At 37.8% G+C, this 17,493-nt stretch overlaps 1 long non-coding RNA gene across 1 annotated transcript in view; it reads left to right on the forward strand.

Moving 5' to 3' along the window:
• Positions 1 to 17,265, forward strand: part of LOC112950516 — a 34,580-nt gene extending 17,315 nt beyond the window's left edge. The window contains exons 2-4 of the long non-coding RNA XR_003250032.1: positions 8,715 to 8,806; positions 16,751 to 16,842; positions 17,143 to 17,265. This is a non-coding gene — a long non-coding RNA (uncharacterized LOC112950516). The remainder of the gene's footprint in view (positions 1 to 8,714; positions 8,807 to 16,750; positions 16,843 to 17,142) is intronic.
• The last annotated feature ends 228 nt before the right edge of the window (positions 17,266 to 17,493 follow it).

Below are 17,493 nucleotides of genomic sequence, written 5' to 3' on the forward strand. Positions count from 1 at the left end.
GTGAAGTGGCAGGGATCAGAGGGCAGGGGACTTCCCCACAGTGAAGCACTGGTATCATCACAAACTGGGAGGGATCATGGGGCTGAACTGCCTGCTGGGCTTTATGTTTTGTCCACAGGACAAAGTTAGGTGAAGCACTGAAACATGAGCCTGCTGCTTTGGCAGACACCTGAGCAAAGGCACACCATCAGCACCCCAGCTCCTTGCTTGAAGGGACTTCTGTTTGTCCTTCAGATTTGCAGTATGCAGTTCTTCCTCTTCACGCTGCACGGAGAACAAGTATGACGGTGAAACAAGGTAGTAAAAGGTGTAATTACAGCATCACATGCTGGCTTGCAGAGTTACCCTTGATATGCAGCCAATCCCGCTAGCACTGTTAACACAGAAAACAGGAAGAAGCTGTTTTTGCTTCATTTTTCTGTCAGGTGTTTGGGTATTAAGTATCCTATTTTATTATAAACCTTAAGATCTCTTATAATCAATTCTGTCTCATTCTTTTGCACAGTTTGAGTTAGATACTTAACATAATGTTCACAGCCAGCTGATAGTGAGGCATAGATTGAGAAAGTAGGTTTATAGGGAAACTCCCCTCTATACTTTATGGGTTTACTTTGGGAGATTAGCTTTTTATTTTTATTTATTTATTTATTTTGGCTTTGTAATTCTGCAGTTCTCCACCACCATGCTTTTGAGACTTTCCCAATGCCACCTTTGCTGCTTTGTCATTCCCAGCCTGTAGGAAAAATAACTTACTGAATTTATGTGGAGTTCTGCTGTTCGGTGTGACAGGGCATGTGAGTCTGAGACGGTTGTTCAGGGTTTTTAAAATAATCTCACCTGTGTTGATCAAAGAGCAGGAACAGGTTACACGCTTTAGAAGATTTGCATGACTAGTTTAATGGTCTTCATAAATGGATCCAAAATTAAAAAAAAAAAAAAAAAAAAAAAAAAAAGGCTTAGAATGATTGTCAGCTCATAGGCTAGAGGTATGAGGTCTCTTTGATTATGATGTATGCTGAAATTCATAAACATCTTTGGTAGCTTTATATTTTAGGCACATTAGTTAAGAACTAAAGAAAGTAGTTATGTGGAAACAACTCTTGACCAGATGAGAACTAAACTTAAATAGGTACTTAGAGAAATGAAAGGCTCCATATTTGAGGCCTTTACTTGAGGTTTATGTGATAGCAGTGCTTTCAAAGTCTGCATGCCCCAGCGTGAAGTCCTAAACCGGTACGTAGAAAAGGTTATAGTGACAACTTCTCAAATAGTGAAGTATTTGACCGGTTTCTAATGATATACAGGTCTGAGATTAGCTCACATATGTTTAGACTAGACTAACATTGAGAAGCAGACCCTAAGGGACCTTTGTATTACTGCCACATCCCACACATACTCGAGTTTAAAGTTGGTCAAGGACAGAATCTGTGGCTTAAGTTTCTGGTGTAGTAGACAGGCTTCTAATGCCTCCCTTGGCCTTATTTTTAAGTCTTTTCTTAGAACAGTAAGCTGTGTGCTGTAGAAAGTGTTTCTCATCTTGTTATATGCTTCGCAAACACTGAGCGTGATGAGACCTTGCATCAGATGTGCCATCTGAATGCTACTGTAGACAATAATTCCATAATATATAATAATAAAATCCAGTCTAATCTCTTGAAATCCGCTTCTCATACATGCTTCTAGAAAATGAGAGCCTTAAAAATCATTCACCTAAAGAAATGAGAACACAAGGCTAATCACATCAAAATAATCTGAAATCCAGTGTTGCTTTCATTATCCTAAAGTCAGCAATATGCTCCCTCATTGTTCCTTTATATAATGGAATTTATTGAGGCTATTCATCCTTGACACACACTGCACAAGTGCACATGGTAAATCTGAGAAAGCTATAGAGTTAATAGCATATTAATTCAGCAAGGAAAACTGATTTGCAAGTGACCCATGTATCAGCCTGTCAATGATGCTTAAAGGCAGTCCGTAAATTCTTGACAAAGAAAGATGTGGGCTTTGGGGACTGCCCTCTTATAAATACATTCGCCTTGTAAGAATAGGTCACAAGAGCTTAATGTTATTCTTAAAAATAATTTACATATCACTAAATGGATGCATCTCAAAGGATCAAACAAGTTTACTTGAACCTAGACTGTGGCAGGAATGCTGCAATGTCCGCTCTATCCCCTGCTGTTTCCCTAGGGACCTTAGCTAGCTTTTGGGGTCATCGTTGTCTAGTTCATGTTCATGTACGTAACTGCCACCTGGGTGCCACTGGAGGCTGTAGGTTTTATCTTTGTGCTTGCAAGGACCATGTTACATGCTCAGTAGTGCTTTGAATCAAGCTGTCAGCCGGTTTATACTGTATTCAAGTTACAAATGATCTAGAAAACAGACTTYGTCTAGGTGAAAATAATCTGCAAATGCTTATGTTGCGGTGCTGCCTGTAGGCCCGTGTTTTAAAATAGGTCGTGCACTAACCGTTGGTTTCCTGCATAGGAAATAAAGCAGGACTTTGTTCTTACCAGCCAGACTTGTTTTGCACTTGCTCTGCTACGAGGGTCTGGCAGCAGGTGCTGCCCTGGCACCCCTCTGAGACAGGCCTTGCTTTGCCAGTGCCTGTGCTGGCCAGGCAGCTCTGCAGTGACCACGCTCTGCTGTCACAGGGGCGAATGACAGTGCCCCCACCAGCAGCTAGCTGCTTGTTATTATGGAGAGATGAATCATGTTAAAAATKTGAGATACTTTTTACTCTACAGAGATGAATGGCTTTCCATTTGCGCTAGCTATATATGCACAAACAGAAGCTTCATAATTAAAAGCAGTCCTTTTTCTCTGTAATTTAACAGCAGATAGGTTTGCGTATTTAAGGATTATTTGTTAAAAACATTTCTARTAGTTTGTATCCCTCCTGTGTGGAATGGAGACAACTGCTCATTATATGCCAAAGTTATTGATTATTATAGCAGTCAGTTGACCTGGATTTCCTGTCATGTCAGTCAATAACCCATGTGATTTCAGGCAAGAATGGTGTGTGAGGTTTGTGCACATGTTAGCAGATTTGGGATATGTGGACAAAAGCTTTTTATTAATAATTTAAAAGGTTATTTCTATAAAATGAAAACATAAATCAGCTTTATGCATGCAACACTTCAGATTACTCAACTGAATTTCTGCACGGAACGCTGAGGCATTGTAAATACGTTTCATAATACTTAGCATTTCCTTCGTGCAAGGTTTTTTATGGAAACAAAAACTAGTAATGTGTGTATAGGAATTAGACCAAGAAGGGAGACAAAAGAAACTTATTGAAGTACCTAGTGAAAAAAAAATACATCTTATGGCACACAGAAAAAGTCAAATCACATCAGATGTCAGCTGTAGTCATTCAGGAGTTGAAAAATGGATTTTCTTTACAAGAATTTGTATAATTGTTCTTTAGAAAATGAGCATAATGACTATGTACATAAATATATACAAATCTGTACAAAAAACAGAAGACAGTTGGTGGAGGGATTTATTATAAGCTGTTTATATCATTCCTGCTTTTTCCAGACCACTGGGAAGTTCAGATTCAAAAATGATTCCATGGGGCAGTGTCTGTTTACTGTACTGTAATTCACTTATAGTTAGTTTTAAGGAAATGAAACACTTTTGCAGTATTCAAAAGATAACATTAAGGTGCTTTGATGGRAAGAAAAAGAAAGACTAAGCTGGTAATGAGTAGACTTGAGAGAACTGGAAGAATTCTGCCTAACGAGTGTTTTCTCTCACTGTACGTACTGCTGTTCTTAGGAAGAAAAATCTGTATTCTCGCTCCTCAGTTTTTAAACTGAGGGAAAAAACTTATGCAACCAATGAATGTTCAGGTTTATTAATAAAAAGTCAGAATTAAAGGTCTTATTCAAGCAAACTTACTTTAAAGCAGAGAGTGTCTTTTGCCTTCATAAAGAGGCATGTAAATCTATAATGTAAACTACGGAACAAGGCAGTCATCAGTGAATTGAAACTTGTGCTSTGTGGTACGGATCCTGTAAATGTTCTTCAGGAATTGTCACGCACTACAGCTTCAGGGGAATAGCTCACACTGTATCTGTTACTGACAGGTAAGATCTGGTCATACAGAAACTGAAAGATAATCTCCTTAAGCTCAATAGCACTTCACTCCTGGGGAGGGGGAGGAAAAAAAAAAAAGAAAAAAAATTACAATTTTTTTTTACTTTATTCGTGTTCCTAGACCATCCTCTGCTTTTCACAGAAAGGACGAGTCCTTGCCCCAGAGAGCCAGTGCCCTGTAGACACAGATATATGAATTAGACCTTGAGTAAATCTAGGAGCAATTTATTGAGGTAGCTAGAGAACAAAGGTTATTACTCATGACATTTAGAAAAGTCAGATTACAGCACATCAAGTTGTCAGTTAGGAATACATGCCTCTAAGAGAAGAAAAAAAATGATTTCCTAAGTTTTGTAAGGGGTATTTTCTGCAGGAGCTCATGTTAGCACGTGTGGTCCTGTCTTTTCTAATAAAGATACAATCTTTCCTCTTGTAGAAGAATTAAATGTCAGCTGTACATGTATGCAAAAACATACCAACTGACTAATACTTTTCTTGTTCTTATAGTTAACGACTTTCTAGGTCTTCACTTATTCTTTAGAGGAGTTCAGTGATGTTGAAGGCAGTCATCAAAACTGCACATTCAGGCCAGGTACATGGAATCATATTCCCGGCACTCATTCTCTTCAGATTAAGTGTCCTTGTTAAAAAAAAAAAACAAAAAACCTAAAGCTTTCTAGCTTTTGAATTAACTCTGCCTCTTCCATCTCCATGCACAGAACAAAGAATGAAGAAAGAATATAAGGTTTTCAAGAATATAAGATTTTCCTTGGAGTTTGATGGTGATGATGTTTTTATGCCAGGGTATTTTCTCGGGAGTACTCTGCATGGGGACAGGTTGGGATATGGATGAAGCATGTCCTGGTGCTCCCTCACCTCCAGCAGCCATTCCCTCCCCAGCATTTGGCCAGGCAGCAGCACCTTGGCCCCCCAGCGCACCAACGGGGTATGCAGAGAGAATGAGAGAGAGAGACAAGTTTCTCTCGTGTTCTTGCCTTTCTTTGTACAATCATCCCTGGGATTTGGCCAGTGCTCAGTCTCACCTAGCCCCTGCCACATCTTGCTCTCTACTGTAGAAACTAATTGTTAGAGCCAGGGAGTGTCATCAAAGCCTGGCTCAGTCTGTCTGAAGTGTGAACTGTGTATCCATCCGTGCTGAGGATCTGGGGATACAGGATTACTTCRTTCTTAAGGGAAGCAGCCTCATCAGGTGTCTGATGGCAAGTGAAATACAAGCCTTGGAGTCTCATGCTCTTGATCATAGCACTTAAATTTTGTTTCTTGGCCAGGATGAGGATTCCTGATTAAAATCTACTCTATGAAATTGTAAAATTGCTGTTTGACATTGACTTATAAATCTGATTTTATCAATTACTAATTATATTTAGCTTGCTTTCTGAATTAAAAATAGTCTAAGAGTTAATTGACCACAAATATTACATTTATTATGTCGAACAGTTTTTTGCAAAAAGTCTATGTTCTGGGTTATTTAGTTGCTTTATGAGATACCAGCAGTACATTTATACTCTTCTTTGGCAAAACATTTTTTCTATAATGTTTCTGAATATTTATGCATAACACAATCTTAGGCTAGAATCTTCTTGTGTAAGAGCGATTATTATATTTAAAAATTGGGCTAATTTTGAGAAGTACTGACTCTCAGAATCCCTTAAATAACTCTTAATTTTTGTGGAAGACTTACTTCAGTAGTTCCCAAATTATATGTCATGGTAGTCCTAAGGGGGATGATGAGTCCAGAGGAAATTCATTTGCTTGTGTGGTCCCAGACTCAGCTAAAGTGGCACATGAAACTGGAAACATTTGAGAGTCCCTTTATTTTTAGTAGGAGTGGGTGGTATTCCTTTTTTCATGTTTCAATTTAGACTTAGTTCAGAGTTTTGCTATTCAAAATAAGTATTTCCTGTCTAATTTGAAGGAGATTTTCCTAAGGAAAGCGTTTTATGTTTCATTTTAGAAGTGTTGAATATTTTGAAAATTTATTGAAAGCTGTTTAAAATGCTTAGTAACACTCAAATTAAGTGAAACAGTTTGTTTCAAGCCAAATTATGTATTTTATATGGAAATATATTCCCAGTCCTTCTGTTGTGCTGAGAAAATTAGAATAATATTTTTCTAGTCAAATTGTAATAATGTTTGGGTTATGAGGAAGCAGCCTAGCAGTGGAGCTGAAAAGCTGCCTATTGACACAGACGTATAAAAAAGCTTTTTTTCTGTAACAGCCTTGAACAAAACTGCTGTTTTGCAACACAGGTATTGCCAGCTGGAGCTGCAGTACCCTGGCTGTGTGCAGAGCTCCTGAAGCCTCATGAGGGCAGCTCAGCCCTCACTTTCTTTTAGAGACAGTATTTCTAAGCTTGTAAGATTTATGTCCATACAGAGAATGGTTTTTTTTCTATGTACACTGATACTAAATTGATCAGAATAGACGTTTTCAAGAATATTCATTTAAGAGATAGTGTCATGCTACAACACCCCGACTATAGAATTAATTGGAAAAGGTCGTTTTATTCCATAAGAGGTATTATCAATAACTGCTTCTTAAACAGGCAAAAATGCRTGTCTACAGAAGGAAATTCCATATAATACAGTTTGCTGTTTGGCTCAGTGAAACAAAACACACAGGTTGTGAGCTTTGAGGTGATTCATGGTGCTGTTTCAGAGCAAAATCCCCAAACAAAATGACATTGCATTTGGCATAATGCTTCTACTGTATAATTTCTTATAGAATCTATTGATTAAAGAAGATTTTATGAGGGTTAGTGACTTAGGTGGGATTCCCCTTCTCAAGCTAGGTGAAGAATAGATTTTTACCTCATTGACAAACCTTAAAAGAGTTGAGGCAGAGGAAAAAGAGGAATGATTGCCATTGGGCCAACATAACTAGCTCAGTTTTGTTGATGGAATGGATGAAAGAGGCTTATTAATTTGATGTCAAGCTATAATTTTTTTTTCTTTAAGATCTCTTTCTATTTTCTCACAACAAAACATGTTAGTACTTCTGAAAGAAGCATTTAGTTTTCACACGATATTCATATTGCACCTGAACTTTTCCAGTTTTCACAGCTAGCTGTATCAGGGGTGGCACAAAGCTGCCATTACCCATGTTAGTCCCAAACTGGTTGAGGCTGTGAAGTTTTTTAAAGTGCAAACCAGAACATCTTGCACAGTGTTGATTAGCTCCAAACCACTCAGCAGCTGGAATCAGAATTACACTGAAACTCAACCTTGATGGTGTGAATGAGATAGAAATATATAAAAGTGTCCAGGAACAGGGGAAATCTTATGACACTTTAATGTGAAAATCAACCATGGTAGTAAAATGGAAAATTTTGCTTGTGGGCCCAGTTATTTGAGCACGAGCTCAGAGTATCCGAAGATGAGYACAGTTCCTTCAGTCAGAGACAAGYCCATTATTTAGCCATATCTAGAGTTGCTTAGGAATTTTCCATTGATTTATTTGGGAACTCTCATAAAACTCTGTAAAGCTGAGTTCTGAAGGAAGCGTCCAAATTCTTTAACATATCATAGTGTAAGTTTATGTCTTTTACAGACCAACTATATGCTGGTAAAGGTGTACAGTGTAAGCAGGATGCTGTTCTTAAACATTTTGCAGGAAGACTGTGGATGATGCATGTTCAGGTCCTTAAGCATCATGGCGCACTTTGTGAAACTAAAATGTCTACATGAATCTGTGTAGGGTTTACCATAATGTCTCACGGGTTAAACTGATGTAAAATGCTTTAACTGTAAACAAAAATAGTTGTCACTATTCTGAAGAACAAGAGATTTTTCTTGTGTTAATTTCTAGAGCTTCTTCCATTTCTCTCTTTCAAACAGCATTCCTTGAAAGACAAGACAAATGCTAAGCTAGCCAGAAAATACTGCCATCCTCGAAGAAGAAAGTTACTTTTCCAATAGCAAATTGATTTGAAAATTGACTACAAAAGTGTTTGTGAACTTGAGTTAAAGCAGATTGCAGTGGAGTTTGGCATTAAATAGGTGACAATGAGCATCCATTACTCTGTTCGATATGTTAGTGGAAAATGTAGTCAGTAAAATAAAGCATTTACCAGAAAAATAAATCAGAAACAGAATCTAGTTTGTGTTTAGCTTCCTTAATATCTGGATACCAACAGTGAAATGCATGTTTTTGTGGGATAACATTTAATTTACCAGAAAAATAGGAACACCTATAGTGCTGGAAAAAAAAAAGAAAAAGAAAGAAAAATATATATATATGCGCCAGAGTAAGAAGAGAACTGCACAAGTGAAAGAGATATGGAAAACATTGCATCTGAAACTTGAGGTCACAGAACTGTATTGTGCACCTAAAATGGGAGTCTGTTGGTACAAAATGCAATGAAGTCCCCAAAGATTGCTGTGCAAGTTTTAAGAGATTGACTGACCGGATGAATACACAGTAATGAAGAGTAATGATACCTCCATTCCCAAAAAGGAGAATAGAGGTGAAAAGTGTGTTATTTTCCCAAGAAAATCACAAGAACCACAGTGGATTGAGACAGACGGTCTCTGTGACACGATACTGTCAGTGTGAATTGACATACCATGTATATCTTCTTTTGCAGACCTCATGTAAGTGGCTGAGAGTAAATGCCAAGCATTTATCCATAAAGACTTCAGGAACATCTGATGAAAGCCTTTCTGGCCAAGTGTCAGGGTAAGTGAGGATATATGTTAAAAATGAAATAATATCCTTCAGAAAGTTGAAGTATCGAAAAAGAGAAACAAAAAGGATGATAAAGAATCTCCTGTCTACTCTAGCGAGGAGATTGGGGAGATATCTGTACTAGAAGCATTTTTAATGGGATTGTGGCAGTTGATATACCCCAAGAAAGAAATGCTGCAAAGCATATTGCCAAAGTACATGATACATGAAATCACTGGAGGACTTCTGCAGTGAAAATACTGACAAATAGAAGGGTGCAAATTCAATCAGCTTTCTCAAAGGCTTCCAGAGAAAGGTCACAGGACTAAAGACGCTAGAGCTAATGTCCAGTGTGGAAAAAAGGTAGGAACTGTAATTTAAAAATGGCCACTCAGGTGAGTATGCTATACCAAGCGAAAACAAGCAAAGTGCAGAAGGAAAGTCATGGCTCACGAATTGGAACTTACTCCTTTGGAGATCCCCAAGATAGTAAATAATACTGGGTAAGGGAAAGTATGTTAATATAGTCAATTCAGACTTTAAAAGACATTTAGTAAGGTCCCTTCCTGGTATTGTTAAATAAACTTAGGCACATGAAAAACAATAGCATTAGAAGTACTTGTTTCTGTTCTGAATATTAATGATTTTTTAATTCAGTTACAATTTTGAATTCTGAGAAAACATTCCAAGTGTTGCCCAGTAATCACCAAAATATTGGTGAAATAAAATGTGGTGGAAATAAAATAAAATGTGCAGCCATATTTACCCATTCTGCACATATGCACTGAATATCATGCACAATTCTGGTCAAATCACATCAGAAACGGTATAGTAAAGCTACAGCCGGTACAGACCGAAGGAAGTATAATCTAAGATATATACTGTATGGAAAATGATTAAATTGATTCTTTGACTTAGAAAAGTGATGCTTCAGATGTCAGGCGAAAAAAAAAAAAAAAAAGAGATGGCCATCAGTGCATCACCGTAACAACAGTCTTTTAAAATCTTTATTTGTTTGAAGCAGCCAATTCCTGAACTCTAAAAGTAATTAAATAGARCTTTTATGTGGCAATCAGAAGAGCAAATGGAATGAAATATTCTCCCAAATCGAACATAGGCTGTGAAATTTGTTGCTACTCAACACTGTACCTCTACACAGAATCACAGAATATTCAAGATTGGAAGGGACCTCTAGAGATCATCTAGTCCTACCTTCCTGCTCCAGTAGGCACACCTAGAGCATGTGGCACAGGGTGGCATCCAGGTGAGTTTCGAAGACCTCCAGAGAAGGAGACTCCACAACCTCCCTGGGCAGCCTGTTCCACTGCTCTGTGACCCTCACAGTAAAGAAGTTCCTCCTCACCTGGAGACGGAACTTCCCGTGCTCCAGCTTATGGCCATTACCCCTCGTCCTATCGCTGGCCACCAATGAAAACAGCTTGTCCCCTTCCTCCCTGCGTTTTCCCTTCCTCTTACAATATCATAGGTTCAAAAAAAGTTTAGAAATTTGCAAAAGAAGAATTCACTTAGATCCCTTAGTTGAAAAGCTTACATCTTTTACTCAGGAAGTCCCTGCGTCAGACGTTTAGGAAAGATGAGAAAGGATGTTGCAGATCACTCAATCCTTGTCCCCTCCAATTCCTTCCTAAGGATCTATCAGCCACCACAGAAGAGTTACTGAGCTACTTCATCACTTGGCCTGCTGTACCATGTTGCTCATCAGTGCTAAAGTTTAGTACCAGATTTATTTGGGAAAGGAAGTCTGGAGAACTTTCTCTTTTAGAGGATTGATGGTGTGTAACTGAGAGATGGTTGAAGATGTGAAAAACCTTCAAGTAGTTCTTGAACCTACTCAGCAGGATATATATATAAAACAAGTCTAGTGAAAGAAGGAAATGGTAAAAAATGTGCACACAATACCCTGTACCGTGTTTTTCTGAACCCCCCTCTTTGGCAGATGGCAGTCATAGGCGAGAGAGACATAGAGAAATATTGGCAGTGGGAAGAGGTGTGTGCTAATATAAAAATGATTGCATGAATGAAAAAAAATGCCAAACCCCTCATGGCCAGTTTCCTTTGCTGTTTGCAAAAGACTCTGCTGTTTGCAATGGTCTGCAGAAAGTATTTGTCATATCTATATACTGAGAGCACCTGCAAAATGTGCCCATCCTCAGAAAAAAGCAAGACTCAAATCATCCTGCTTCCAAGACCTGAAATTAGTCCTCACTGCATGCTTGTGCTATCTCCAGTGAGCACTGTAGGGTGCTGGGTAACAGTAAGGTCTTAAGGAAATGGCAGCTGAGACAGATGTCCATATTCTTTTCAAAATAATTTTTTAGGAATTACAATTAGTTTTACACATTATAATTAGTTGGAGGGCTCTGAAGAAGTGTTAAATTTGATTTTCATAAGCAAAAGCTCATCTGCTTCCCCAGKAGTATCCCTGGTTATATGCAGTGTGGTGATGTAGCAAAATCAATCCTGTTCTGAAATCATAYCACATAGTGGAGAGAGACTGGTGTGTGTTGACTTTTTGTTTGGTTGGTTTTTCTTTTTTTCTTTCAGTGTATGAGTATCAGTATCTATGGTTCTTCTGCTTTCTTGCTTAGTGGGAAGAAAGGTTTAAACCAGTAACGRCAGAATCAAGTTAAATGGTTTTGTGCAGTACTTTCCTGTGCCTTTTGAAGCTGGAAATGGAGTTTTGGGAGAAAGTAAATAAAATTTTGCTTTCTCAGCATGGAACTTTCTAGCTTAGGAGTAGTTCAAACCTGACTTCCCTTATTACCTAAAAGAGGCAACATCCATTTTGTGCTTTAAGGTTCCTAGGTACCTTTCCTGTTGTCTGATTTGTTCTTGAAGAGAAATCCTGCCTGATGAAGCAGTAGCTGAGTTGCACTGAYCTGGTGCAACTGACCTAGGATTCCAGAGGAGGGTTGGAACAGAGATGTAATCTCTTTGCATGTTCCTTATCTCCTTGAGCCAGTACACAGAGTTTCAGGATGTAGAAGTGGTAGYTGTGCAGTCAATATAAGGACAAAGCAATTTCACAACTGAAGTGCAATTACAGTAAGTAAAAAAAAAACTTGGGCTATTTCTGTAAAATGTTAACAAAATTAGGCACATCTGCCCTTTTAGGATGTGACTGCATAGCTGTTTTTTCCGTGTCARTGCTTTGGTCAACACTACTTTCTTGATGCTCTGTTTTGTCTGAGTTGCATTTTTAGCCCCATTACGATGATACCTTTATTGCCCATGTGAAATGCTGGTTGCCAATTGGGATGAGTCTTCCACACTGGCCTCCTCTTCCCTCTTCTGTTTTTTTCACACCTCTTCTGCTGTTCCTCCTCATCGTGTGTGCACATCTTCACAGCTTACTGTGGACCACAAAACAATTTGGCTGTGATTGGGTTGCTAGGGCTCTCAGTGTTACCTACAGCGCTGAGCATGGTGCTGGGCATCAGCACAAGGCCCCTCTGGACCTGCTGTTGACTCCTTCCTCTCTGTTGTCTCTTGTCTTAAAAGCTTTCTAGAGCAGAGGCTGGACTTGAAGCAAGGAGAGCTACAGTGCAGCATGCTAATGGTAACACTACTGTAATGCTCATGCTGTGACCTAAATGTGGTCAACTTTCCTGGGAGTGTTGTCTGGAGATGTAGCCTTAGAAATATTGGTGCTTTTACCAGCTCTTCTGCTTACTTAAATATGACCCTCTMAATGAGATAATGAATTAAATAGTTAAATAAGGTGGTTAGATAAATGAGGAATTAGCTAAATGGTTAAATGAGGTAAAAACTGTGCCCAAGAAGAAACTTCAAAAGGATTGAGGAAAAATACTCTTTAGCCAGTAGGAAAGAATGCTTCATGCAGCCTGACATAGAGTAAGCACAAACATCTCTGTGTATATCTGATGGTTTCTTGGGACTCTTGGGGCAGCAGCATCCGCCAGAGAGACCCGCTCTGTATTGCTGTGTGGAGCCATGGAGCCACGGAGCGAGCGGTCACTGCCAGGCTTCCGTAAGGACTGCATGGTAGTCTAGATCTGCTAGACAGAATGCTGAATGAAACAAGATAATGATTTTGAGCTAAACTTTCAGACTTTTGAAATGGAAAAATACTTTTTGAAAAGTATATTTATGTAAAGAATATTAGTAGTCATCAGCACATGGCTGAGCTAATAGTACTGTAGCATTTGAGACATTGATGTCTCTTTCATTGCTGGCTGTAGCACAGTGAGGCAGCTCAGCACTGAAAGATGAAATTGCTTTTGCTTTTAATAGTCCAGAAGATAACCGCTTGAGGAATACAATGCCTTTTAAGGTTGGGTGTTAGAAGCCTTTAAAACCTCTTGCATGGATTTTTTCTTATCTGTTAGAATAATAAGTATGGAGCTACTGTTCTGGTGAACTTTCTGGTGAACAAGCAGCTTACTACCTGACTAACAATGAAATTTCTACAGAAAACTAAAATACTACTATCTCATACCCCTTACAGATATGTTAAGGCCCATTCAGAGCCTATCTGCTTGAGCTGGACTTTGAATTGTCTGAGTGACAGCAGAATATGCTGTGGGTTCTTCTGTACCAAGCAGCAGAGTTCATGCTAGTAGGCAGAATAAAGCCTTCATGTGAGATGTTCTCAGGAAAGCTAATAAATCTGCAATTGCAAGTGTTTTTAGTAGTGTATTAGCCACAGTTGTTCTTTATTCTGAAATAGCTGTGATTTTGGTGGAGTTTATAAGTTTTATTTAATGTACCRGTTAGTTGTTCTAGTCCTTTTTTTTTCCCTGCCTAGTTTTTCAGTTGCGCACTACCAGCTCATGTAGGACAAGGAGGCRGAAAGATGGATTTGGAAAAATCGTTGCAAGTCTGGAATAATCAAAATTGTCAAAGAAAGACAACTCAGTTACTCAAAATGCTACCATTAAGACAAACAGGTCTAATTAGCTTTGAATTGTTAACCAAATGTCTAACTCAGAGAAAAAAACCATTAAAATTTCATTTTAGATTTAGAAATTGAACATTACAATAAATCTTTATGAAATCTATCCAAAGGAGGAGTCTGTATTTCACATTTCTTTTTATGTAAAAAGGTCCCCCATCAAAATTTGCAGTTAGAATTCACTTTTTGAAATAAAGAGACTGTTTTCATTAGTAGTGTGTCACCTATAAAGGGAAATCAAGCAAATGAATGGTGTTACTATTTAAAAAACATCTTAGTGTTCCAAGGCTTACAGTGTTACAATATGCTTAGATTAAATAGACTGAAAGCATTCATCGTGGAAGTTTCTTGACAAGCACTGAAAACCAAGAGCAGTAACCTAAAATCCCCAAATGTCAAAAGCAGTTCCTTTGAATTGAATTTGATTAATAATCAAGATTTTACAGATTGTTCTCCTCACTACTTGAGTATGCTTTTGGTCTAATTTTTTTATGGAGGACAGTAGAGAAACTGAAATTTTACGATGGTTTCTCATAGATATATTTCAGAAATATCTGAGAGTTTGGGGTGAGAGGAAGGGAGATGGGAAGTACAGATTTGGTTACCTACCCAGAAGTTCAACAAGCTTCAATTAACCTCAGAATCCTTTAAAAAGGGATTTATAGCAGGGATTTTTAGCCGCTCTGGACTTGAAGATGACTTCAAAGTTAACTATCGTTATCACTGTAGATGTCATGCAGAAAAGGTCATCAAAGGTAAATCACATGCAACGATCTAGTGTGAGCCTGAGCAAAGAGAATATGCAAGAAAATTAATTATAGCACAGTATTAAGACTGATTATGATTTCTGTTGCTTTACTAATATGACTTATGACCTGTGCTAAATCATTACACCAAAGTAAAATGGTTCTTGAAAATATGTAGCATTGGCTCATAGAAGAATATTTTTAGAAACAGAAACACAGCACATTCAAATCAAGGAAGCAAAGTATTCTGAAGCTTAGGATCCAGACATAGATTAGAATAGGACAAAATAGTGTAAGAATTTTAACACTCATTCATGCATGGAGAGCATGTTGTAAGAGTTTTACAAAATCTTCTCTGTTTTCTGAGATGAAGACAAGCATTAGAAGGATATAGTAGGTATTTGTAACTTCATACATGTACTCAGCAAGACAGTTAAGATCTTTATCTTCATTTTTGCCAAGATTAAGTGCAGTRTGGAATAATCCACTGTTCAGCCTTGGATGTCCTGTCAAATTAGCTGGATATCTGCAAAGCTAACCTGAGTCTCAAGTACTTAATTGTCAAAAGAACCACCCACAGTTGCTGCAAGATGTTAATTTCTTTGGAGAAAAGTGGGGTCCCATTAAATGGCAAATAAAAGAAGCTTGGTTACATGTGGAGGTACTGCAGGCATGAATCAGTTCTGCTGCCTTTTGCATGATATCCTGGAGCCAAGCAGTTACCTTCATGCAAAACCACAAGCCAACTGTTAATCCACGTGGTAGGAATTTTAGAATTCAATCCATTTGTGATTTTATGAGAAAAACTTAAAAATCTTGAGGCTACTTTGCATAAGTAACTCCTACGTTAATGAACCTTAATGTTATTAGGAATTGTTTGCCTGATTGATATTATCAGTTTATCTGTTCCAGTGGCTAAACTCTGTTGCATATAGGTCTGAATTTATTGGGTAAAATCTTAATTCCAGTTATCTCAAGGTTAGGATTCAAGTGATAGTAATAGAATCTGAAAACTTAGAAGTATGGTCAAATATTTTAAAAACACTCAAATAATTTGTTGCAAAATTTGTACTGCTAGGACCACTGGTTTTATTTCTCTCTGGTTATTTTACTTGACTGGCCTGTTGGTAAAAATTCCTTAATTTCTTCATTATAGTACTTTTCTTTGAAAGAATTTATAAGTGCTAGAAAATAGCATTAGATGCATTAGATGCATAGATGCATAATGCAAAATAGCATTAGATGTTTTTTACAAGGTTATATCAAGTTCCGTAATTGAAAAGAAAAATTATTGAAGGATTTTAGGTAACTGTATTACTCATTTTAAGATCATTAAGGATATGGTTGCCATATACTTAAATTTTCAATGCTATCTGGTAGATGTGACTGTCAACTATCTTCTTTTCCACAAGCTGTAACAAAGTTAGACTAAGAGCACTCTTCACTTGGCAGATGAAAATACAAGGTGCTTTATTTTCAGAGCCAAAAAGACAGTAGAGGGTTCCTCCCCACCTAAGGTACTTGTTCCCTCCTTCCTATTTTTATTTAATAAACCCATGTATCAGAGTTTATGTTAGGCAATTAACTATGATAAACCCAAAGAGACTTGGACCAAAGATTCAAATAAGTTTTCCTACACAGGAAATGTCAGCCTGGAGAGAGAGAAATTCAGAACTTATAGCCAAGTGAAAGCTACTTGACATTAAGAATATCTTGGCACACTCTACCACTAAAAAAAGAATAGGAATAAAAATAGTTTGGCTGGAATAGGTTCCTTCTTGAATATACAATAAAAAGTTTGACAGAGGGAGTGATAACAGGATGTAAGGAGTGGAGAGAAATTGCTATTAGAGTGCAGATGGATTAGGTAGAAGAGGATGAGTGTTCGCTAAGAAAGTGTTTGCTTTTTATATGCTGAACTTGTTCTCTGTAATCCAGCAGACCCTTTACAATGGACACAAAGATAGTCAAGAGGTGTAACTAGAAGGAAAGACCTTTGTATAGAAGAAAAAGAAAAGGTTTATCCAAAATAATATTTTTATATTCCTCCAAATTTTTAAAATATGACAATTTCCTGTTTCCTATACCTGTCATTTAATTGCAGTATTCTGCCACACTAGTACGATTACAGTTCAAAGAAGAGGAAATATCCATGTTCTTCTTTGACATTAAGTGTACAGGGAAATTAATCTTTACTGTATTTAGCATTGTGGTCAATATGAAGCTTATTGCTTATAGTGCATAGTTTTGATTTTTGTTTTTTTTCTCCCACAGCAAATAGTGTCTGTTATTCAGAAGTCAGGGAGAATGTGGACTGATGCAAAGAACAATTTCTTAATTGCCAAATATGTGGACATTAGCACAAGGTAAGAACCTGGTGTATATTAGCGTTTAAACCATCAACACAAAGAATGGAAAACTTGGGAACTTTAGAAATATGAAAATGGTGTGTATCTAAGGATATAGTATTTGGAAGTTAATAATGAATTATTACCGAGTTAGGTAATAATGAACTGTGAGTTAATTCATATAGACTATGATACTTGGTGACCRTTTGCATGTGTCTAGTGAAGCAGTTAAGCACTGCTAAATGAGGAGTATGCGTGAACACCGTATGGATCAGGACATTGCTTACTGTATGTAACTGCAAGGCTCTCCTCTTGCAGAATGTGAGAGAACAGAATATTTGGTCCTGCTGTGTGAGCAGTGCTGTAGCTGCAGGCTGTTTTCTGTAGTAGCGTGTATTTACTGAAACCACATTTGTGTGAGCAAGATGAAGAGATAGAGGACAGATCTGCAGCCTGGAGCAGCTGAGGTGCTGTCCTGGGTGTGTGTGTGCGGTGCTCGTTGAGCCTTGTGCCATGTCATGTGTCTGTGCTGTCACTGGCATGTTTGGGGGAGTTAATAAATAATTTGTGTCAAGCTTTGGAAAAGCAAAGGAAAATTGCATGTTTTGTGGTTACAGTTCTAGTAAAGTTAGTTCCGTTTTTTTTAAATGAATTCTGTATTTAATCAAA

This window comes from Nothoprocta perdicaria, unplaced genomic scaffold (assembly GCF_003342845.1).
Source record: "Nothoprocta perdicaria isolate Ctin4 unplaced genomic scaffold, notPer1 scaffold_32, whole genome shotgun sequence".
Lineage (NCBI taxonomy): Eukaryota > Metazoa > Chordata > Aves > Tinamiformes > Tinamidae > Nothoprocta > Nothoprocta perdicaria.